At 46.6% G+C, this 20,256-nt stretch overlaps 38 non-coding genes and 5 pseudogenes across 38 annotated transcripts; all 43 read left to right on the top strand.

The window, feature by feature from the left end:
* The first annotated feature begins 329 nt into the window (after positions 1 to 329).
* On the top strand, positions 330 to 448 carry LOC148796364 (5S ribosomal RNA). Its single transcript, XR_016072975.1, has one exon. It is a non-coding gene; the product is annotated as a 5S ribosomal RNA (ribosomal RNA).
* A 354-nt stretch (positions 449 to 802) lies between these two features.
* On the top strand, positions 803 to 921 carry LOC148796363 (5S ribosomal RNA; annotated as a pseudogene).
* A 356-nt stretch (positions 922 to 1,277) lies between these two features.
* On the top strand, positions 1,278 to 1,396 carry LOC148796362 (5S ribosomal RNA). Its single transcript, XR_016069921.1, has one exon. It is a non-coding gene; the product is annotated as a 5S ribosomal RNA (ribosomal RNA).
* Positions 1,397 to 1,750: 354 nt separating this feature from the next.
* LOC148796361 (5S ribosomal RNA) lies at positions 1,751 to 1,869 on the top strand. Its single transcript, XR_016070402.1, has one exon. It is a non-coding gene; the product is annotated as a 5S ribosomal RNA (ribosomal RNA).
* A 355-nt stretch (positions 1,870 to 2,224) lies between these two features.
* On the top strand, positions 2,225 to 2,343 carry LOC148796360 (5S ribosomal RNA). The gene has a single exon (XR_016073944.1). It is a non-coding gene; the product is annotated as a 5S ribosomal RNA (ribosomal RNA).
* Positions 2,344 to 2,699: 356 nt separating this feature from the next.
* Positions 2,700 to 2,818, top strand: LOC148796359 (5S ribosomal RNA). Its single transcript, XR_016072030.1, has one exon. It is a non-coding gene; the product is annotated as a 5S ribosomal RNA (ribosomal RNA).
* Positions 2,819 to 3,172: 354 nt separating this feature from the next.
* LOC148796358 (5S ribosomal RNA) lies at positions 3,173 to 3,291 on the top strand. Its single transcript, XR_016072964.1, has one exon. It is a non-coding gene; the product is annotated as a 5S ribosomal RNA (ribosomal RNA).
* Positions 3,292 to 3,645: 354 nt separating this feature from the next.
* LOC148796357 (5S ribosomal RNA) lies at positions 3,646 to 3,764 on the top strand. Its single transcript, XR_016072536.1, has one exon. It is a non-coding gene; the product is annotated as a 5S ribosomal RNA (ribosomal RNA).
* Positions 3,765 to 4,118: 354 nt separating this feature from the next.
* On the top strand, positions 4,119 to 4,237 carry LOC148796356 (5S ribosomal RNA). Its single transcript, XR_016074798.1, has one exon. It is a non-coding gene; the product is annotated as a 5S ribosomal RNA (ribosomal RNA).
* A 300-nt stretch (positions 4,238 to 4,537) lies between these two features.
* Positions 4,538 to 4,656, top strand: LOC148796355 (5S ribosomal RNA). The gene has a single exon (XR_016075087.1). It is a non-coding gene; the product is annotated as a 5S ribosomal RNA (ribosomal RNA).
* A 353-nt stretch (positions 4,657 to 5,009) lies between these two features.
* Positions 5,010 to 5,128, top strand: LOC148796354 (5S ribosomal RNA). Its single transcript, XR_016072952.1, has one exon. It is a non-coding gene; the product is annotated as a 5S ribosomal RNA (ribosomal RNA).
* Positions 5,129 to 5,483: 355 nt separating this feature from the next.
* Positions 5,484 to 5,602, top strand: LOC148796353 (5S ribosomal RNA). Its single transcript, XR_016073943.1, has one exon. It is a non-coding gene; the product is annotated as a 5S ribosomal RNA (ribosomal RNA).
* A 355-nt stretch (positions 5,603 to 5,957) lies between these two features.
* LOC148796352 (5S ribosomal RNA) lies at positions 5,958 to 6,076 on the top strand. Its single transcript, XR_016068781.1, has one exon. It is a non-coding gene; the product is annotated as a 5S ribosomal RNA (ribosomal RNA).
* Positions 6,077 to 6,432: 356 nt separating this feature from the next.
* LOC148796351 (5S ribosomal RNA) lies at positions 6,433 to 6,551 on the top strand. Its single transcript, XR_016072029.1, has one exon. It is a non-coding gene; the product is annotated as a 5S ribosomal RNA (ribosomal RNA).
* A 354-nt stretch (positions 6,552 to 6,905) lies between these two features.
* Positions 6,906 to 7,024, top strand: LOC148796350 (5S ribosomal RNA). The gene has a single exon (XR_016072940.1). It is a non-coding gene; the product is annotated as a 5S ribosomal RNA (ribosomal RNA).
* A 354-nt stretch (positions 7,025 to 7,378) lies between these two features.
* LOC148796349 (5S ribosomal RNA) lies at positions 7,379 to 7,497 on the top strand. Its single transcript, XR_016073942.1, has one exon. It is a non-coding gene; the product is annotated as a 5S ribosomal RNA (ribosomal RNA).
* Positions 7,498 to 7,852: 355 nt separating this feature from the next.
* Positions 7,853 to 7,971, top strand: LOC148796348 (5S ribosomal RNA). Its single transcript, XR_016070711.1, has one exon. It is a non-coding gene; the product is annotated as a 5S ribosomal RNA (ribosomal RNA).
* A 353-nt stretch (positions 7,972 to 8,324) lies between these two features.
* On the top strand, positions 8,325 to 8,443 carry LOC148796347 (5S ribosomal RNA). Its single transcript, XR_016072929.1, has one exon. It is a non-coding gene; the product is annotated as a 5S ribosomal RNA (ribosomal RNA).
* A 354-nt stretch (positions 8,444 to 8,797) lies between these two features.
* LOC148796346 (5S ribosomal RNA) lies at positions 8,798 to 8,916 on the top strand (annotated as a pseudogene).
* Positions 8,917 to 9,272: 356 nt separating this feature from the next.
* On the top strand, positions 9,273 to 9,391 carry LOC148796345 (5S ribosomal RNA). The gene has a single exon (XR_016069920.1). It is a non-coding gene; the product is annotated as a 5S ribosomal RNA (ribosomal RNA).
* A 354-nt stretch (positions 9,392 to 9,745) lies between these two features.
* On the top strand, positions 9,746 to 9,864 carry LOC148796344 (5S ribosomal RNA). Its single transcript, XR_016070401.1, has one exon. It is a non-coding gene; the product is annotated as a 5S ribosomal RNA (ribosomal RNA).
* Positions 9,865 to 10,219: 355 nt separating this feature from the next.
* Positions 10,220 to 10,338, top strand: LOC148796343 (5S ribosomal RNA). The gene has a single exon (XR_016073941.1). It is a non-coding gene; the product is annotated as a 5S ribosomal RNA (ribosomal RNA).
* A 356-nt stretch (positions 10,339 to 10,694) lies between these two features.
* On the top strand, positions 10,695 to 10,813 carry LOC148796342 (5S ribosomal RNA). The gene has a single exon (XR_016072028.1). It is a non-coding gene; the product is annotated as a 5S ribosomal RNA (ribosomal RNA).
* Positions 10,814 to 11,167: 354 nt separating this feature from the next.
* LOC148796341 (5S ribosomal RNA) lies at positions 11,168 to 11,286 on the top strand. Its single transcript, XR_016072918.1, has one exon. It is a non-coding gene; the product is annotated as a 5S ribosomal RNA (ribosomal RNA).
* Positions 11,287 to 11,640: 354 nt separating this feature from the next.
* LOC148796340 (5S ribosomal RNA) lies at positions 11,641 to 11,759 on the top strand. Its single transcript, XR_016072535.1, has one exon. It is a non-coding gene; the product is annotated as a 5S ribosomal RNA (ribosomal RNA).
* A 354-nt stretch (positions 11,760 to 12,113) lies between these two features.
* Positions 12,114 to 12,232, top strand: LOC148796339 (5S ribosomal RNA). The gene has a single exon (XR_016074797.1). It is a non-coding gene; the product is annotated as a 5S ribosomal RNA (ribosomal RNA).
* Positions 12,233 to 12,532: 300 nt separating this feature from the next.
* On the top strand, positions 12,533 to 12,651 carry LOC148796338 (5S ribosomal RNA). The gene has a single exon (XR_016075086.1). It is a non-coding gene; the product is annotated as a 5S ribosomal RNA (ribosomal RNA).
* Positions 12,652 to 13,004: 353 nt separating this feature from the next.
* LOC148796337 (5S ribosomal RNA) lies at positions 13,005 to 13,123 on the top strand. Its single transcript, XR_016072907.1, has one exon. It is a non-coding gene; the product is annotated as a 5S ribosomal RNA (ribosomal RNA).
* Positions 13,124 to 13,478: 355 nt separating this feature from the next.
* LOC148796336 (5S ribosomal RNA) lies at positions 13,479 to 13,597 on the top strand. Its single transcript, XR_016073940.1, has one exon. It is a non-coding gene; the product is annotated as a 5S ribosomal RNA (ribosomal RNA).
* A 355-nt stretch (positions 13,598 to 13,952) lies between these two features.
* On the top strand, positions 13,953 to 14,071 carry LOC148796335 (5S ribosomal RNA). The gene has a single exon (XR_016072895.1). It is a non-coding gene; the product is annotated as a 5S ribosomal RNA (ribosomal RNA).
* A 354-nt stretch (positions 14,072 to 14,425) lies between these two features.
* Positions 14,426 to 14,543, top strand: LOC148796334 (5S ribosomal RNA; annotated as a pseudogene).
* Positions 14,544 to 14,898: 355 nt separating this feature from the next.
* LOC148796333 (5S ribosomal RNA) lies at positions 14,899 to 15,017 on the top strand. Its single transcript, XR_016068780.1, has one exon. It is a non-coding gene; the product is annotated as a 5S ribosomal RNA (ribosomal RNA).
* A 356-nt stretch (positions 15,018 to 15,373) lies between these two features.
* On the top strand, positions 15,374 to 15,492 carry LOC148796332 (5S ribosomal RNA). The gene has a single exon (XR_016072027.1). It is a non-coding gene; the product is annotated as a 5S ribosomal RNA (ribosomal RNA).
* A 354-nt stretch (positions 15,493 to 15,846) lies between these two features.
* LOC148796331 (5S ribosomal RNA) lies at positions 15,847 to 15,965 on the top strand. The gene has a single exon (XR_016072884.1). It is a non-coding gene; the product is annotated as a 5S ribosomal RNA (ribosomal RNA).
* A 354-nt stretch (positions 15,966 to 16,319) lies between these two features.
* On the top strand, positions 16,320 to 16,438 carry LOC148796330 (5S ribosomal RNA). Its single transcript, XR_016073938.1, has one exon. It is a non-coding gene; the product is annotated as a 5S ribosomal RNA (ribosomal RNA).
* A 355-nt stretch (positions 16,439 to 16,793) lies between these two features.
* Positions 16,794 to 16,912, top strand: LOC148796329 (5S ribosomal RNA). Its single transcript, XR_016070709.1, has one exon. It is a non-coding gene; the product is annotated as a 5S ribosomal RNA (ribosomal RNA).
* A 353-nt stretch (positions 16,913 to 17,265) lies between these two features.
* LOC148796328 (5S ribosomal RNA) lies at positions 17,266 to 17,384 on the top strand. Its single transcript, XR_016072873.1, has one exon. It is a non-coding gene; the product is annotated as a 5S ribosomal RNA (ribosomal RNA).
* Positions 17,385 to 17,738: 354 nt separating this feature from the next.
* On the top strand, positions 17,739 to 17,857 carry LOC148796327 (5S ribosomal RNA; annotated as a pseudogene).
* A 356-nt stretch (positions 17,858 to 18,213) lies between these two features.
* On the top strand, positions 18,214 to 18,332 carry LOC148796326 (5S ribosomal RNA). Its single transcript, XR_016069919.1, has one exon. It is a non-coding gene; the product is annotated as a 5S ribosomal RNA (ribosomal RNA).
* Positions 18,333 to 18,686: 354 nt separating this feature from the next.
* Positions 18,687 to 18,805, top strand: LOC148796325 (5S ribosomal RNA). Its single transcript, XR_016070400.1, has one exon. It is a non-coding gene; the product is annotated as a 5S ribosomal RNA (ribosomal RNA).
* Positions 18,806 to 19,160: 355 nt separating this feature from the next.
* Positions 19,161 to 19,279, top strand: LOC148796324 (5S ribosomal RNA). The gene has a single exon (XR_016073937.1). It is a non-coding gene; the product is annotated as a 5S ribosomal RNA (ribosomal RNA).
* A 356-nt stretch (positions 19,280 to 19,635) lies between these two features.
* LOC148796323 (5S ribosomal RNA) lies at positions 19,636 to 19,754 on the top strand. The gene has a single exon (XR_016072026.1). It is a non-coding gene; the product is annotated as a 5S ribosomal RNA (ribosomal RNA).
* A 354-nt stretch (positions 19,755 to 20,108) lies between these two features.
* On the top strand, positions 20,109 to 20,226 carry LOC148796322 (5S ribosomal RNA; annotated as a pseudogene).
* The last annotated feature ends 30 nt before the right edge of the window (positions 20,227 to 20,256 follow it).

The raw sequence follows: 20,256 nt of genomic DNA, 5'->3' as shown, positions 1-20,256 counted from the left end.
TTTGTATTTGCAAATTCCATTTGTTGTTTCTGGGAGATACCGGAAACAATGCGTCGGATACTCGGATCATTTGCGGCACGATCGTCATTACTGAATGGCCACGATGCAAGAACCGGGCTTTCGGCATTCGTCATGCATTGTGGGCCCCGCGATAGTATTGCATCTATCCGGAGGTGCGGCAGATCTGAAAAGCAAACACTCCGCTCACGTAGGAGCTTGTGCACGGTTACCAAGGGAAGAAGGCTGCATACACATTTTTTTCAAATCTAAAACAATTAATGGAAGGGAGCAAGATAGGTCATAAAGATCTAAGCGAGCATGAATTAAACGGGTGCGATCATACCAGCACTAATGCACCGGATCCCATCAGAACTCCGAAGTTAAGCGTGCTTGGGCGAGAGTAGTACTAGGATGGGTGACCTCCTGGGAAGTCCTCGTGTTGCACCCCAATTTTATTAATATTTTATTTTGATTTGTATTTGCAAATTCCATTTGTTGTTTCTGGGAGACAACTGGAAACAATGCGTCGGATACTCGGACCATTTGCGGCACGATCGTCATTACTGAATGGCAACGATGCAAGAACCGGGCTTTCGGCATTCGTCATGCATTGTGGGCCCCGCGATAGTATTGCATCTATCCGGGGGTGCGGCAGATCTGAAATACAAACACTCTGCTCACGTAGGAGCTTGTGCACGGTTACCAAGGGAGGAAGGCTGCATACACAGTTTTTTCAAATCTAAAACAATTAATGGAGGGGAGCAAGATAGTGCATAAAGATCTAAGCGAGCATGAATTAAACGGGTGCGATCATACCAGCACAAATGCACCGGATCCCATCAGAACTCCGAAGTTAAGTGTGGTTGGGCGAGAGTAGTATTAGGATGGGTGACCTCCTAGGAAGTCCTAGTGTTTCACCCCAATTTTATTAATATTTTATTTCGATATCGTATTTGCAAATTCCATTTGTCGTTTCGGCGAGACAAACGCAAACAACGCGCCGGATACTCGGACCATTTGCGGCACGATTGTCATTACTGAATGGGAACCGTGAAAAAACCGGGCTTTTGGCATTCGTCGTGCATTGTGGGCCCCGCGATAGTATTGCATCTATCCGGGGGTGCGGCAGATCTAAAAAGCAAACACTCTGCTCACGTAAGAGCTTGTGCACGGTTACCAAGGGAGGAAGGCTGCATACACAGTTTTTTTCAAGTCTAAAACAATTAATGGAGGGGAGCAAGATAGTGCATAAAGATCTAAGCGAGCATGAATTAAATGGGTGCGATCATACCAGCACTAATGCACCGGATCCCATCAGAACTCCGAAGTTAAGCGTGCTTGGGCGAGAGTAGTACTAGGATGTGTGACCTCCTGGGAAGTCCTCCTGTTGCACCCCAATTTTATTAATATTTTATTTTGATTTGTATTTGCAAATTCCATTTGTTGTTTCTGGGAGACAACTGGAAACAATGCGTCGGATACTCGGACCATTTGCGGCACGATCGTCATTACTGAATGGCAACGATGCAAGAACCGGGCTTTCGGCATTCGTCATGCATTGTGGGCCCCGCGATAGTATTGCATCTATCCGGGGGTGCGGCAGATCTGAAATACAAACACTCTGCTCACGTAGGAGCTTGTGCACGGTTACCAAGGGAGGAAGGCTGCATACACAGTTTTTTCAAATCTAAAACAATTAATGGAGGGGAGCAAGATAGTGCATAAAGATCTAAGCGAGCATGAATTAAACGGGTGCGATCATACCAGCACAAATGCACCGGATCCCATCAGAACTCCGAAGTTAAGTTTGCTTGGGCGAGAGTAGTATTAGGATGGGTGACCTCCTGGGAAGTCCTTGTGTTTCACCCCAATTTTATTAATATTTTATTTTGATATCGTATTTGCAAATTCCATTTGTCGTGTCGGCGAGACAAACTCAAACAACGCGCCGGATACTCGGACCATTTGCGGCACGATCGTCATTACTGAATGGGAACCGTGCAAAAACCGGGCTTTTGGCATTCGTCGTGCATTGTGGGCCCCGCGATAGTATTGCATCTATCCGGGGGTGCGGCACATCTGAAAAGCAAACACTCTGCTCACGTAGGAGCTTGTGCACGGTTACCAAGGGAGGAAGGCTACATACATAGTTTTTTCAAGTCTAAAACAATTAATGGAGGGGAGCAAGATAGTGCATAAAGATCTAAGCGAGCATGAATTAAACGGGTGCGATCATACCAGCACTAATGCACCGGATCCCATCAGAACTCCGAAGTTAAGTGTGCATGGGCGGGAGTAGTCCTAGGATGGGTGACCTCCTGGGAAGTCCTCGTGTTGCACCCCAATTTTATTAATATTTTATTTCGATATCGTATTTGCAAATTCCATTTGTCGTTTCGGCGAGACAAACGCAAACAACGCGCCGGATACTCGGACCATTTGCGGCACGATTGTCATTACTGAATGGGAACCGTGAAAAAACCGGGCTTTTGGCATTCGTCGTGCATTGTGGGCCCCGCGATAGTATTGCATCTATCCGGGGGTGCGGCAGATCTAAAAAGCAAACACTCTGCTCACGTAAGAGCTTGTGCACGGTTACCAAGGGAGGAAGGCTGCATACACAGTTTTTTTCAAGTCTAAAACAATTAATGGAGGGGAGCAAGATAGTGCATAAAGATCTAAGCGAGCATGAATTAAACGGGTGCGATCATACCAGCACTAATGCACCGGATCCCATCAGAACTCTGAAGTTAAGCGTGCTTGGGCGAGAGTAGTACTAGGATGGGCGACCTCCTGGGAAGTCCTCGTGTTGCACCCCAATTTTATTAATATTTTATTTTGATTTGTATTTGCAAATTCCATTTGTTGTTTCTGGGAGACAACTGGAAACAATGCGTCGGATACTCGGACCATTTGCGGCACGATCGTCATTACTGAATGGCAACGATGCAAAAACCGGGCTTTCGGCATTCGTCATGCATTGTGGGCCCCGCGATAGTATTGCATCTATCCGGGGGTGCGGCAGATCTGAAATACAAACACTCTGCTCACGTAGGAGCTTGTGCACGGTTACCAAGGGAGGAAGGCTGCATACACAGTTTTTTCAAATCTAAAACAATTAATGGAGGGGAGCAAGATAGTGCATAAAGATCTAAGCGAGCATGAATTAAACGGGTGCGATCATACCAGCACTAATGCACCGGATCCCATCAGAACTCCGAAGTTAAGCGTGCTTGGGCGAGAGTAGTACTAGGATGGGTGACCTCCTGGGAAGTCCTCGTGTTGCACCCCAATTTTATTAATATTTTATTTTGATTTGTATTTGCAAATTCCATTTGTTGTTTCTGGGAGACAACTGGAAACAATGCGTCGGATACTCGGACCATTTGCGGCACGATCGTCATTACTGAATGGCAACGATGCAAGAACCGGGCTTTCGGCATTCGTCATGCATTGTGGGCCCCGCGATAGTATTGCATCTATCCGGGGGTGCGGCAGATCTGAAATGCAAACACTCTGCTCACGTAGGAACTTGTGCACGGTTACCAAGGGAGGAAGGCTGCATACACAGTTTTTTCAAATCTTAAACAATTAATGGAGGGGAGCAAGATAGTGCATAAAGATCTAAGCGAGCATGAATTAAACGGGTGCGATCATACCAGCACTAATGCAGCGGATCCCATCAGAACTCCGAAGTTAAGCGTGCTTGGGCGAGAGTAGTACTAGGATGGGTGACCTCCTGGGAAGTCCTCGTGTTGCACCCCAATTTTATTAATATTTTATTTTGATTTGTATTTGCAAATTCCATTTGTTGTTTCTGGGAGACAACTGGAAACAATGCGTCGGATACTCGGACCATTTGCGGCACGATCGTCATTACTGAATGGCAACGATGCAAGAACCGGGCTTTTGGCATTCGTCGTGCATTGTGGGCCCCGCGATAGTATTGCATCTATCCGGGGGTGCGGCAGATCTGAAAAGCAAACACTCTGCTCACGTAGGAGCTTGTGCACGGTTACCAAGGGAGGAAGGCTGCATACACAGTTTTTTCAAGTCTAAAACAATTAATGGAGGGGAGCAAGATAGTGCATAAAGATCTAAGCGAGCATGAATTAAACGGGTGCGATCATACCAGCACTAATGCACCGGATCCCATCAGAACTCCGAAGTTAAGTGTGCGTGGGCGGGAGTAGTCCTAGGATGGGTGACCTCCTGGGAAGTCCTCGTGTTGCACCCCAATTTTATTAATATTTTATTTCGATATCGTATTTGCAAATTCCATTTGTCGTTTCGGCGAGACAAACGCAAACAACGCGCCGGATACTCGGACCATTTGCGGCACGATTGTCATTACTGAATGGGAACCGTGAAAAAACCGGGCTTTTGGCATTCGTCGTGCATTGTGGGCCCCGCGATAGTATTGCATCTATCCAGTTACCAAGGGAGGAAGGCTGCATACACAGTTTTTTCAAGTCTAAAACAATTAATGGAGGGGAGCAAGATAGTGCATAAAGATCTAAGCGAGCATGAATTAAACGGGTGCGATCATACCAGCACTAATGCACCGAATCCCATCAGAACTCTGAAGTTAAGCGTGCTTGGGCGAGAGTAGTACTAGGATGGGTGACCTCCTGGGAAGTCCTCGTGTTGCACCCCAATTTTATTAATATTTTATTTTGATTTGTATTTGCAAATTCCATTTGTTGTTTCTGGGAGATACTGGAAACAATGCGTCGGATACTCGGATCATTTGCGGCACGATCGTCATTACTGAATGGCCACGATGCAAGAACCGGGCTTTCGGCATTCGTCATGCATTGTGGGCCCCGCGATAGTATTGCATCTATCCGGAGGTGCGGCAGATCTGAAAAGCAAACACTCCGCTCACGTAGGAGCTTGTGCACGGTTACCAAGGGAAGAAGGCTGCATACACATTTTTTTCAAATCTAAAACAATTAATGGAAGGGAGCAAGATAGGTCATAAAGATCTAAGCGAGCATGAATTAAACGGGTGCGATCATACCAGCACTAATGCACCGGATCCCATCAGAACTCCGAAGTTAAGCGTGCTTGGGCGAGAGTAGTACTAGGATGGGTGACCTCCTGGGAAGTCCTCGTGTTGCACCCCAATTTTAATAATATTTTATTTTGATTTGTATTTGCAAATTCCATTTGTTGTTTCTGGGAGACAACTGGAAACAATGCGTCGGGTACTCGGACCATTTGCGGCACGATCGTCATTACTGAATGGCAACGATGCAAGAACCGGGCTTTCGGCATTCGTCATGCATTGTGGGCCCCGCGATAGTATTGCATCTATCCGGGGGTGCGGCAGATCTGAAATGCAAACACTCTGCTCACGTAGGAGCTTGTGCACGGTTACCAAGGGAGGAAGGCTGCATACACAGTTTTTTTCAAATCTAAAACAATTAATGGAGGGGAGCAAGATAGTGCATAACGATCTAAGCGAGCATGAATTAAACGGGTGCGATCATACCAGCACTAATGCACCGGATCCCATCAGAACTCCGAAGTTAAGTGTGCATGGGCGGGAGTAGTCCTAGGATGGGTGACCTCCTGGGAAGTCCTCGTGTTGCACCCCAATTTTATTAATATTTTATTTCGATATCGTATTTGCAAATTCCATTTGTCGTTTCGGCGAGACAAACGCAAACAACGCGCCGGATACTCGGACCATTTGCGGCACGATTGTCATTACTGAATGGGAACCGTGAAAAAACCGGGCTTTTGGCATTCGTCGTGCATTGTGGGCCCCGCGATAGTATTGCATCTATCCGGGGGTGCGGCAGATCTAAAAAGCAAACACTCTGCTCACGTAAGAGCTTGTGCACGGTTACCAAGGGAGGAAGGCTGCATACACAGTTTTTTCAAGTCTAAAACAATTAATGGAGGGGAGCAAGATAGTGCATAAAGATCTAAGCGAGCATGAATTAAACGGGTGCGATCATACCAGCACAAATGCACCGGATCCCATCAGAACTCCGAAGTTAAGTGTGCATGGGAGGGAGTAGTCCTAGGATGGGTGACCTCCTGGGAAGTCCTCGTGTTGCACCCCAATTTTATTAATATTTTATTTCGATATCGTATTTGCAAATTCCATTTGTCGTTTCGGCGAGACAAACGCAAACAACGCGCCAGATACTCGGACCATTTGCGGCACGATTGTCATTACTGAATGGGAACCGTGAAAAAACCGGGCTTTTGGCATTCGTCGTGCATTGTGGGCCCCGCGATAGTATTGCATCTATCCGGGGGTGCGGCAGATCTAAAAAGCAAACACTCTGCTCACGTAAGAGCTTGTGCACGGTTACCAAGGGAGGAAGGCTGCATACACAGTTTTTTTCAAGTCTAAAACAATTAATGGAGGGGAGCAAGATAGTGCATAAAGATCTAAGCGAGCATGAATTAAACGGGTGCGATCATACCAGCACTAATGCACCGGATCCCATCAGAACTCTGAAGTTAAGCGTGCTTGGGCGAGAGTAGTACTAGGATGGGCGACCTCCTGGGAAGTCCTCGTGTTGCACCCCAATTTTATTAACATTTTATTTTGATTTGTATTTGCAAATTCCATTTGTTGTTTCTGGGAGACAACTGGAAACAATGCGTCGGATACTCGGACCATTTGCGGCACGATCGTCATTACTGAATGGCAACGATGCAAGAACCGGGCTTTCGGCATTCGTCATGCATTGTGGGCCCCGCGATAGTATTGCATCTATCCGGGGGTGCGGCAGATCTGAAATACAAACACTCTGCTCACGTAGGAGCTTGTGCACGGTTACCAAGGGAGGAAGGCTGCATACACAGTTTTTTCAAATCTAAAACAATTAATGGAGGGGAGCAAGATAGTGCATAAAGATCTAAGCGAGCATGAATTAAACGGGTGCGATCATACCAGCACTAATGCACCGGATCCCATCAGAACTCCGAAGTTAAGCGTGCTTGGGCGAGAGTAGTACTAGGATGGGTGACCTCCTGGGAAGTCCTCGTGTTGCACCCCAATTTTATTAATATTTTATTTTGATTTGTATTTGCAAATTCCATTTGTTGTTTCTGGGAGACAACTGGAAACAATGCGTCGGATACTCGGACCATTTGCGGCACGATCGTCATTACTGAATGGCAACGATGCAAGAACCGGGCTTTTGGCATTCGTCGTGCATTGTGGGCCCCGCGATAGTATTGCATCTATCCGGGGGTGCGGCAGATCTGAAAAGCAAACACTCTGCTCACGTAGGAGCTTGTGCACGGTTACCAAGGGAGGAAGGCTGCATACACAGTTTTTTCAAGTCTAAAACAATTAATGGAGGGGAGCAAGATAGTGCATAAAGATCTAAGCGAGCATGAATTAAACGGGTGCGATCATACCAGCACTAATGCACCGGATCCCATCAGAACTCCGAAGTTAAGTGTGCATGGGCGGGAGTAGTCCTAGGATGGGTGACCTCCTGGGAAGTCCTCGTGTTGCACCCCAATTTTATTAATATTTTATTTCGATATCGTATTTGCAAATTCCATTTGTCGTTTCGGCGAGACAAACGCAAACAACGCGCCGGATACTCGGACCATTTGCGGCACGATTGTCATTACTGAATGGGAACCGTGAAAAAACCGGGCTTTTGGCATTCGTCGTGCATTGTGGGCCCCGCGATAGTATTGCATCTATCCGGGGGTGCGGCAGATCTAAAAAGCAAACACTCTGCTCACGTAGGAGCTTGTGCACGGTTACCAAGGGAGGAAGGCTGCATACACAGTTTTTTCAAGTCTAAAACAATTAATGGAGGGGAGCAAGATAGTGCATAAAGATCTAAGCGAGCATGAATTAAACGGGTGCGATCATACCAGCACTAATGCACCGAATACCATCAGAACTCTGAAGTTAAGCGTGCTTGGGCGAGAGTAGTACTAGGATGGGTGACCTCCTGGGAAGTCCTCGTGTTGCACCCCAATTTTATTAATATTTTATTTTGATTTGTATTTGCAAATTCCATTTGTTGTTTCTGGGAGATACCGGAAACAATGCGTCGGATACTCGGATCATTTGCGGCACGATCGTCATTACTGAATGGCCACGATGCAAGAACCGGGCTTTCGGCATTCGTCATGCATTGTGGGCCCCGCGATAGTATTGCATCTATCCGGAGGTGCGGCAGATCTGAAAAGCAAACACTCCGCTCACGTAGGAGCTTGTGCACGGTTACCAAGGGAAGAAGGCTGCATACACATTTTTTTCAAATCTAAAACAATTAATGGAAGGGAGCAAGATAGGTCATAAAGATCTAAGCGAGCATGAATTAAACGGGTGCGATCATACCAGCACTAATGCACCGGATCCCATCAGAACTCCGAAGTTAAGCGTGCTTGGGCGAGAGTAGTACTAGGATGGGTGACCTCCTGGGAAGTCCTCGTGTTGCACCCCAATTTTATTAATATTTTATTTTGATTTGTATTTGCAAATTCCATTTGTTGTTTCTGGGAGACAACTGGAAACAATGCGTCGGATACTCGGACCATTTGCGGCACGATCGTCATTACTGAATGGCAACGATGCAAGAACCGGGCTTTCGGCATTCGTCATGCATTGTGGGCCCCGCGATAGTATTGCATCTATCCGGGGGTGCGGCAGATCTGAAATACAAACACTCTGCTCACGTAGGAGCTTGTGCACGGTTACCAAGGGAGGAAGGCTGCATACACAGTTTTTTCAAATCTAAAACAATTAATGGAGGGGAGCAAGATAGTGCATAAAGATCTAAGCGAGCATGAATTAAACGGGTGCGATCATACCAGCACAAATGCACCGGATCCCATCAGAACTCCGAAGTTAAGTGTGGTTGGGCGAGAGTAGTATTAGGATGGGTGACCTCCTAGGAAGTCCTAGTGTTTCACCCCAATTTTATTAATATTTTATTTCGATATCGTATTTGCAAATTCCATTTGTCGTTTCGGCGAGACAAACGCAAACAACGCGCCGGATACTCGGACCATTTGCGGCACGATTGTCATTACTGAATGGGAACCGTGAAAAAACCGGGCTTTTGGCATTCGTCGTGCATTGTGGGCCCCGCGATAGTATTGCATCTATCCGGGGGTGCGGCAGATCTAAAAAGCAAACACTCTGCTCACGTAAGAGCTTGTGCACGGTTACCAAGGGAGGAAGGCTGCATACACAGTTTTTTTCAAGTCTAAAACAATTAATGGAGGGGAGCAAGATAGTGCATAAAGATCTAAGCGAGCATGAATTAAATGGGTGCGATCATACCAGCACTAATGCACCGGATCCCATCAGAACTCCGAAGTTAAGCGTGCTTGGGCGAGAGTAGTACTAGGATGTGTGACCTCCTGGGAAGTCCTCCTGTTGCACCCCAATTTTATTAATATTTTATTTTGATTTGTATTTGCAAATTCCATTTGTTGTTTCTGGGAGACAACTGGAAACAATGCGTCGGATACTCGGACCATTTGCGGCACGATCGTCATTACTGAATGGCAACGATGCAAGAACCGGGCTTTCGGCATTCGTCATGCATTGTGGGCCCCGCGATAGTATTGCATCTATCCGGGGGTGCGGCAGATCTGAAATACAAACACTCTGCTCACGTAGGAGCTTGTGCACGGTTACCAAGGGAGGAAGGCTGCATACACAGTTTTTTCAAATCTAAAACAATTAATGGAGGGGAGCAAGATAGTGCATAAAGATCTAAGCGAGCATGAATTAAACGGGTGCGATCATACCAGCACAAATGCACCGGATCCCATCAGAACTCCGAAGTTAAGTTTGCTTGGGCGAGAGTAGTATTAGGATGGGTGACCTCCTGGGAAGTCCTTGTGTTTCACCCCAATTTTATTAATATTTTATTTTGATATCGTATTTGCAAATTCCATTTGTCGTGTCGGCGAGACAAACTCAAACAACGCGCCGGATACTCGGACCATTTGCGGCACGATCGTCATTACTGAATGGGAACCGTGCAAAAACCGGGCTTTTGGCATTCGTCGTGCATTGTGGGCCCCGCGATAGTATTGCATCTATCCGGGGGTGCGGCACATCTGAAAAGCAAACACTCTGCTCACGTAGGAGCTTGTGCACGGTTACCAAGGGAGGAAGGCTACATACATAGTTTTTTCAAGTCTAAAACAATTAATGGAGGGGAGCAAGATAGTGCATAAAGATCTAAGCGAGCATGAATTAAACGGGTGCGATCATACCAGCACTAATGCACCGGATCCCATCAGAACTCCGAAGTTAAGTGTGCATGGGCGGGAGTAGTCCTAGGATGGGTGACCTCCTGGGAAGTCCTCGTGTTGCACCCCAATTTTATTAATATTTTATTTCGATATCGTATTTGCAAATTCCATTTGTCGTTTCGGCGAGACAAACGCAAACAACGCGCCGGATACTCGGACCATTTGCGGCACGATTGTCATTACTGAATGGGAACCGTGAAAAAACCGGGCTTTTGGCATTCGTCGTGCATTGTGGGCCCCGCGATAGTATTGCATCTATCCGGGGGTGCGGCAGATCTAAAAAGCAAACACTCTGCTCACGTAAGAGCTTGTGCACGGTTACCAAGGGAGGAAGGCTGCATACACAGTTTTTTTCAAGTCTAAAACAATTAATGGAGGGGAGCAAGATAGTGCATAAAGATCTAAGCGAGCATGAATTAAACGGGTGCGATCATACCAGCACTAATGCACCGGATCCCATCAGAACTCTGAAGTTAAGCGTGCTTGGGCGAGAGTAGTACTAGGATGGGCGACCTCCTGGGAAGTCCTCGTGTTGCACCCCAATTTTATTAATATTTTATTTTGATTTGTATTTGCAAATTCCATTTGTTGTTTCTGGGAGACAACTGGAAACAATGCGTCGGATACTCGGACCATTTGCGGCACGATCGTCATTACTGAATGGCAACGATGCAAAAACCGGGCTTTCGGCATTCGTCATGCATTGTGGGCCCCGCGATAGTATTGCATCTATCCGGGGGTGCGGCAGATCTGAAATACAAACACTCTGCTCACGTAGGAGCTTGTGCACGGTTACCAAGGGAGGAAGGCTGCATACACAGTTTTTTCAAATCTAAAACAATTAATGGAGGGGAGCAAGATAGTGCATAAAGATCTAAGCGAGCATGAATTAAACGGGTGCGATCATACCAGCACTAATGCACCGGATCCCATCAGAACTCCGAAGTTAAGCGTGCTTGGGCGAGAGTAGTACTAGGATGGGTGACCTCCTGGGAAGTCCTCGTGTTGCACCCCAATTTTATTAATATTTTATTTTGATTTGTATTTGCAAATTCCATTTGTTGTTTCTGGGAGACAACTGGAAACAATGCGTCGGATACTCGGACCATTTGCGGCACGATCGTCATTACTGAATGGCAACGATGCAAGAACCGGGCTTTCGGCATTCGTCATGCATTGTGGGCCCCGCGATAGTATTGCATCTATCCGGGGGTGCGGCAGATCTGAAATGCAAACACTCTGCTCACGTAGGAACTTGTGCACGGTTACCAAGGGAGGAAGGCTGCATACACAGTTTTTTCAAATCTTAAACAATTAATGGAGGGGAGCAAGATAGTGCATAAAGATCTAAGCGAGCATGAATTAAACGGGTGCGATCATACCAGCACTAATGCAGCGGATCCCATCAGAACTCCGAAGTTAAGCGTGCTTGGGCGAGAGTAGTACTAGGATGGGTGACCTCCTGGGAAGTCCTCGTGTTGCACCCCAATTTTATTAATATTTTATTTTGATTTGTATTTGCAAATTCCATTTGTTGTTTCTGGGAGACAACTGGAAACAATGCGTCGGATACTCGGACCATTTGCGGCACGATCGTCATTACTGAATGGCAACGATGCAAGAACCGGGCTTTTGGCATTCGTCGTGCATTGTGGGCCCCGCGATAGTATTGCATCTATCCGGGGGTGCGGCAGATCTGAAAAGCAAACACTCTGCTCACGTAGGAGCTTGTGCACGGTTACCAAGGGAGGAAGGCTGCATACACAGTTTTTTCAAGTCTAAAACAATTAATGGAGGGGAGCAAGATAGTGCATAAAGATCTAAGCGAGCATGAATTAAACGGGTGCGATCATACCAGCACTAATGCACCGGATCCCATCAGAACTCCGAAGTTAAGTGTGCGTGGGCGGGAGTAGTCCTAGGATGGGTGACCTCCTGGGAAGTCCTCGTGTTGCACCCCAATTTTATTAATATTTTATTTCGATATCGTATTTGCAAATTCCATTTGTCGTTTCGGCGAGACAAACGCAAACAACGCGCCGGATACTCGGACCATTTGCGGCACGATTGTCATTACTGAATGGGAACCGTGAAAAAACCGGGCTTTTGGCATTCGTCGTGCATTGTGGGCCCCGCGATAGTATTGCATCTATCCAGTTACCAAGGGAGGAAGGCTGCATACACAGTTTTTTCAAGTCTAAAACAATTAATGGAGGGGAGCAAGATAGTGCATAAAGATCTAAGCGAGCATGAATTAAACGGGTGCGATCATACCAGCACTAATGCACCGAATCCCATCAGAACTCTGAAGTTAAGCGTGCTTGGGCGAGAGTAGTACTAGGATGGGTGACCTCCTGGGAAGTCCTCGTGTTGCACCCCAATTTTATTAATATTTTATTTTGATTTGTATTTGCAAATTCCATTTGTTGTTTCTGGGAGATACTGGAAACAATGCGTCGGATACTCGGATCATTTGCGGCACGATCGTCATTACTGAATGGCCACGATGCAAGAACCGGGCTTTCGGCATTCGTCATGCATTGTGGGCCCCGCGATAGTATTGCATCTATCCGGAGGTGCGGCAGATCTGAAAAGCAAACACTCCGCTCACGTAGGAGCTTGTGCACGGTTACCAAGGGAAGAAGGCTGCATACACATTTTTTTCAAATCTAAAACAATTAATGGAAGGGAGCAAGATAGGTCATAAAGATCTAAGCGAGCATGAATTAAACGGGTGCGATCATACCAGCACTAATGCACCGGATCCCATCAGAACTCCGAAGTTAAGCGTGCTTGGGCGAGAGTAGTACTAGGATGGGTGACCTCCTGGGAAGTCCTCGTGTTGCACCCCAATTTTAATAATATTTTATTTTGATTTGTATTTGCAAATTCCATTTGTTGTTTCTGGGAGACAACTGGAAACAATGCGTCGGGTACTCGGACCATTTGCGGCACGATCGTCATTACTGAATGGCAACGATGCAAGAACCGGGCTTTCGGCATTCGTCATGCATTGTGGGCCCCGCGATAGTATTGCATCTATCCGGGGGTGCGGCAGATCTGAAATGCAAACACTCTGCTCACGTAGGAGCTTGTGCACGGTTACCAAGGGAGGAAGGCTGCATACACAGTTTTTTTCAAATCTAAAACAATTAATGGAGGGGAGCAAGATAGTGCATAACGATCTAAGCGAGCATGAATTAAACGGGTGCGATCATACCAGCACTAATGCACCGGATCCCATCAGAACTCCGAAGTTAAGTGTGCATGGGCGGGAGTAGTCCTAGGATGGGTGACCTCCTGGGAAGTCCTCGTGTTGCACCCCAATTTTATTAATATTTTATTTCGATATCGTATTTGCAAATTCCATTTGTCGTTTCGGCGAGACAAACGCAAACAACGCGCCGGATACTCGGACCATTTGCGGCACGATTGTCATTACTGAATGGGAACCGTGAAAAAACCGGGCTTTTGGCATTCGTCGTGCATTGTGGGCCCCGCGATAGTATTGCATCTATCCGGGGGTGCGGCAGATCTAAAAAGCAAACACTCTGCTCACGTAAGAGCTTGTGCACGGTTACCAAGGGAGGAAGGCTGCATACACAGTTTTTTCAAGTCTAAAACAATTAATGGAGGGGAGCAAGATAGTGCATAAAGATCTAAGCGAGCATGAACTAAACGGGTGCGATCATACCAGCACTAATGCACCGGATCCCATCAGAACTCCGAAGTTAAGCGTGCTTGGGCGAGAGTAGTACTAGGATGGGTGACCTCCTGGGAAGTCCTCGTGTTGCACCCCAATTTTATTAATATTTTATTTTGATTTGTATTTGCAAATTCCATTTGTTGTTTCTGGGAGACAACTGGAAACAATGCGTCGGATACTCGGACCATTTGCGGCACGATCGTCATTACTGAATGGCAACGATGCAAGAACCGGGCTTTCGGCATTCGTCATGCATTGTGGGCCCCGCGATAGTATTGCATCTATCCGGGGGTGCGGCAGATCTGAAATACAAACACTCTGCTCACGTAGGAGCTTGTGCACGGTTACCAAGGGAGGAAGGCTGCATACACAGTTTTTTCAAATCTAAAACAATTAATGGAGGGGAGCAAGATAGTGCATAAAGATCTAAGCGAGCATGAATTAAACGGGTGCTATCATACCAGCACTAATGCACCGGATCTCATCAGAACTCCGAAGTTAAGTGTGTTGGGCGAGAGTAGTATTAGGATGGGTGACCTCCTGGGAAGTCCTTGTGTTTCACCCCAATTTTATTAATATTTTATTTCGATATCGTATTTGCAAATTCCATTTGTCGTGTCGACGAGACAAACTCAAACAACGCGCCGGATACTCGGACCATTTGCGGCACGATCGTCATTACTGAATGGGAACCGTGCAAAAACCGGGCTTTTGGCATTCGTCGTGCATTGTGGGCCCCGCGATAGTATTGCATCTATCCGGGGGTGCGGCAGATCTGAAAAGCAAACACTCTGCTCACGTAGGAGCTTGTGCACGGTTACCAAGGGAGGAAGGCTGCATACACAGTTTTTTCAAGTCTAAAACAATTAATGGAGGGGAGCAAGATAGTGCATAAAGATCTAAGCGAGCATGAATTAAACGGGTGCGATCATACCAGCACAAATGCACCGGATCCCATCAGAACTCCGAAGTTAAGTGTGCATGGGAGGGAGTAGTCCTAGGATGGGTGACCTCCTGGGAAGTCCTCGTGTTGCACCCCAATTTTATTAATATTTTATTTCGATATCGTATTTGCAAATTCCATTTGTCGTTTCGGCGAGACAAACGCAAACAACGCGCCAGATACTCGGACCATTTGCGGCACGATTGTCATTACTGAATGGGAACCGTGAAAAAACCGGGCTTTTGGCATTCGTCGTGCATTGTGGGCCCCGCGATAGTATTGCATCTATCCGGGGGTGCGGCAGATCTAAAAAGCAAACACTCTGCTCACGTAAGAGCTTGTGCACGGTTACCAAGGGAGGAAGGCTGCATACACAGTTTTTTTCAAGTCTAAAACAATTAATGGAGGGGAGCAAGATAGTGCATAAAGATCTAAGCGAGCATGAATTAAACGGGTGCGATCATACCAGCACTAATGCACCGGATCCCATCAGAACTCTGAAGTTAAGCGTGCTTGGGCGAGAGTAGTACTAGGATGGGCGACCTCCTGGGAAGTCCTCGTGTTGCACCCCAATTTTATTAACATTTTATTTTGATTTGTATTTGCAAATTCCATTTGTTGTTTCTGGGAGACAACTGGAAACAATGCGTCGGATACTCGGACCATTTGCGGCACGATCGTCATTACTGAATGGCAACGATGCAAGAACCGGGCTTTCGGCATTCGTCATGCATTGTGGGCCCCGCGATAGTATTGCATCTATCCGGGGGTGCGGCAGATCTGAAATACAAACACTCTGCTCACGTAGGAGCTTGTGCACGGTTACCAAGGGAGGAAGGCTGCATACACAGTTTTTTCAAATCTAAAACAATTAATGGAGGGGAGCAAGATAGTGCATAAAGATCTAAGCGAGCATGAATTAAACGGGTGCGATCATACCAGCACTAATGCACCGGATCCCATCAGAACTCCGAAGTTAAGCGTGCTTGGGCGAGAGTAGTACTAGGATGGGTGACCTCCTGGGAAGTCCTCGTGTTGCACCCCAATTTTATTAATATTTTATTTTGATTTGTATTTGCAAATTCCATTTGTTGTTTCTGGGAGACAACTGGAAACAATGCGTCGGATACTCGGACCATTTGCGGCACGATCGTCATTACTGAATGGCAACGATGCAAGAACCGGGCTTTTGGCATTCGTCGTGCATTGTGGGCCCCGCGATAGTATTGCATCTATCCGGGGGTGCGGCAGATCTGAAAAGCAAACACTCTGCTCACGTAGGAGCTTGTGCACGGTTACCAAGGGAGGAAGGCTGCATACACAGTTTTTTCAAGTCTAAAACAATTAATGGAGGGGAGCAAGATAGTGCATAAAGATCTAAGCGAGCATGAATTAAACGGGTGCGATCATACCAGCACTAATGCACCGGATCCCATCAGAACTCCGAAGTTAAGTGTGCATGGGCGGGAGTAGTCCTAGGATGGGTGACCTCCTGGGAAGTCCTCGTGTTGCACCCCAATTTTATTAATATTTTATTTCGATATCGTATTTGCAAATTCCATTTGTCGTTTCGGCGAGACAAACGCAAACAACGCGCCGGATACTCGGACCATTTGCGGCACGATTGTCATTACTGAATGGGAACCGTGAAAAAACCGGGCTTTTGGCATTCGTCGTGCATTGTGGGCCCCGCGATAGTATTGCATCTATCCGGGGGTGCGGCAGATCTAAAAAGCAAACACTCTGCTCACGTAGGAGCTTGTGCACGGTTACCAAGGGAGGAAGGCTGCATACACAGTTTTTTCAAGTCTAAAACAATTAATGGAGGGGAGCAAGATAGTGCATAAAGATCTAAGCGAGCATGAATTAAACGGGTGCGATCATACCAGCACTAATGCACCGAATACCATCAGAACTCTGAAGTTAAGCGTGCTTGGGCGAGAGTAGTACTAGGATGGGTGACCTCCTGGGAAGTCCTCGTGTTGCACCCCAATTTTATTAATATTTTATTTTGATTTGTATTTGCAAATTCCATTTGTTGTTTCTGGGAGATACCGGAAACAATGCGTCGGATACTCGGATCATTTGCGGCACGATCGTCATTACTGAATGGCCACGATGCAAGAACCGGGCTTTCGGCATTCGTCATGCATTGTGGGCCCCGCGATAGTATTGCATCTATCCGGAGGTGCGGCAGATCTGAAAAGCAAACACTCCGCTCACGTAGGAGCTTGTGCACGGTTACCAAGGGAAGAAGGCTGCATACACATTTTTTTCAAATCTAAAACAATTAATGGAAGGGAGCAAGATAGGTCATAAAGATCTAAGCGAGCATGAATTAAACGGGTGCGATCATACCAGCACTAATGCACCGGATCCCATCAGAACTCCGAAGTTAAGCGTGCTTGGGCGAGAGTAGTACTAGGATGGGTGACCTCCTGGGAAGTCCTCGTGTTGCACCCCAATTTTATTAATATTTTATTTTGATTTGTATTTGCAAATTCCATTTGTTGTTTCTGGGAGACAACTGGAAACAATGCGTCGGATACTCGGACCATTTGCGGCACGATCGTCATTACTGAATGGCAACGATGCAAGAACCGGGCTTTCGGCATTCGTCATGCATTGTGGGCCCCGCGATAGTATTGCATCTATCCGGGGGTGCGGCAGATCTGAAATACAAACACTCTGCTCACGTAGGAGCTTGTGCACGGTTACCAAGGGAGGAAGGCTGCATACACAGTTTTTTCAAATCTAAAACAATTAATGGAGGGGAGCAAGATAGTGCATAAAGATCTAAGCGAGCATGAATTAAACGGGTGCGATCATACCAGCACAAATGCACCGGATCCCATCAGAACTCCGAAGTTAAGTGTGGTTGGGCGAGAGTAGTATTAGGATGGGTGACCTCCTAGGAAGTCCTAGTGTTTCACCCCAATTTTATTAATATTTTATTTCGATATCGTATTTGCAAATTCCATTTGTCGTTTCGGCGAGACAAACGCAAACAACGCGCCGGATACTCGGACCATTTGCGGCACGATTGTCATTACTGAATGGGAACCGTGAAAAAACCGGGCTTTTGGCATTCGTCGTGCATTGTGGGCCCCGCGATAGTATTGCATCTATCCGGGGGTGCGGCAGATCTAAAAAGCAAACACTCTGCTCACGTAAGAGCTTGTGCACGGTTACCAAGGGAGGAAGGCTGCATACACAGTTTTTTTCAAGTCTAAAACAATTAATGGAGGGGAGCAAGATAGTGCATAAAGATCTAAGCGAGCATGAATTAAATGGGTGCGATCATACCAGCACTAATGCACCGGATCCCATCAGAACTCCGAAGTTAAGCGTGCTTGGGCGAGAGTAGTACTAGGATGTGTGACCTCCTGGGAAGTCCTCCTGTTGCACCCCAATTTTATTAATATTTTATTTTGATTTGTATTTGCAAATTCCATTTGTTGTTTCTGGGAGACAACTGGAAACAATGCGTCGGATACTCGGACCATTTGCGGCACGATCGTCATTACTGAATGGCAACGATGCAAGAACCGGGCTTTCGGCATTCGTCATGCATTGTGGGCCCCGCGATAGTATTGCATCTATCCGGGGGTGCGGCAGATCTGAAATACAAACACTCTGCTCACGTAGGAGCTTGTGCACGGTTACCAAGGGAGGAAGGCTGCATACACAGTTTTTTCAAATCTAAAACAATTAATGGAGGGGAGCAAGATAGTGCATAAAGATCTAAGCGAGCATGAATTAAACGGGTGCGATCATACCAGCACAAATGCACCGGATCCCATCAGAACTCCGAAGTTAAGTTTGCTTGGGCGAGAGTAGTATTAGGATGGGTGACCTCCTGGGAAGTCCTTGTGTTTCACCCCAATTTTATTAATATTTTATTTTGATATCGTATTTGCAAATTCCATTTGTCGTGTCGGCGAGACAAACTCAAACAACGCGCCGGATACTCGGACCATTTGCGGCACGATCGTCATTACTGAATGGGAACCGTGCAAAAACCGGGCTTTTGGCATTCGTCGTGCATTGTGGGCCCCGCGATAGTATTGCATCTATCCGGGGGTGCGGCACATCTGAAAAGCAAACACTCTGCTCACGTAGGAGCTTGTGCACGGTTACCAAGGGAGGAAGGCTACATACATAGTTTTTTCAAGTCTAAAACAATTAATGGAGGGGAGCAAGATAGTGCATAAAGATCTAAGCGAGCATGAATTAAACGGGTGCGATCATACCAGCACTAATGCACCGGATCCCATCAGAACTCCGAAGTTAAGTGTGCATGGGCGGGAGTAGTCCTAGGATGGGTGACCTCCTGGGAAGTCCTCGTGTTGCACCCCAATTTTATTAATATTTTATTTCGATATCGTATTTGCAAATTCCATTTGTCGTTTCGGCGAGACAAACGCAAACAACGCGCCGGATACTCGGACCATTTGCGGCACGATTGTCATTACTGAATGGGAACCGTGAAAAAACCGGGCTTTTGGCATTCGTCGTGCATTGTGGGCCCCGCGATAGTATTGCATCTATCCGGGGGTGCGGCAGATCTAAAAAGCAAACACTCTGCTCACGTAAGAGCTTGTGCACGGTTACCAAGGGAGGAAGGCTGCATACACAGTTTTTTTCAAGTCTAAAACAATTAATGGAGGGGAGCAAGATAGTGCATAAAGATCTAAGCGAGCATGAATTAAACGGGTGCGATCATACCAGCACTAATGCACCGGATCCCATCAGAACTCTGAAGTTAAGCGTGCTTGGGCGAGAGTAGTACTAGGATGGGCGACCTCCTGGGAAGTCCTCGTGTTGCACCCCAATTTTATTAATATTTTATTTTGATTTGTATTTGCAAATTCCATTTGTTGTTTCTGGGAGACAACTGGAAACAATGCGTCGGATACTCGGACCATTTGCGGCACGATCGTCATTACTGAATGGCAACGATGCAAGAACCGGGCTTTCGGCATTCGTCATGCATTGTGGGCCCCGCGATAGTATTGCATCTATCCGGGGGTGCGGCAGATCTGAAATACAAACACTCTGCTCACGTAGGAGCTTGTGCACGGTTACCAAGGGAGGAAGGCTGCATACACAGTTTTTTCAAATCTAAAACAATTAATGGAGGGGAGCAAGATAGTGCATAAAGATCTAAGCGAGCATGAATTAAACGGGTGCTATCATACCAGCACTAATGCACCGGATCTCATCAGAACTCCGAAGTTAAGTGTGTTGGGCGAGAGTAGTATTAGGATGGGTGACCTCCTGGGAAGTCCTTGTGTTTCACCCCAATTTTATTAATATTTTATTTCGATATCGT

The sequence above is a fragment of the Nelumbo nucifera genome, chromosome 4, assembly GCF_055504915.1.
Source record: "Nelumbo nucifera cultivar China Antique chromosome 4, China Antique-T2T, whole genome shotgun sequence".
NCBI classification, from domain to species: Eukaryota; Viridiplantae; Streptophyta; class Magnoliopsida; order Proteales; family Nelumbonaceae; genus Nelumbo; species Nelumbo nucifera.
This window is presented reverse-complemented; position numbering and strand designations above follow the sequence as displayed.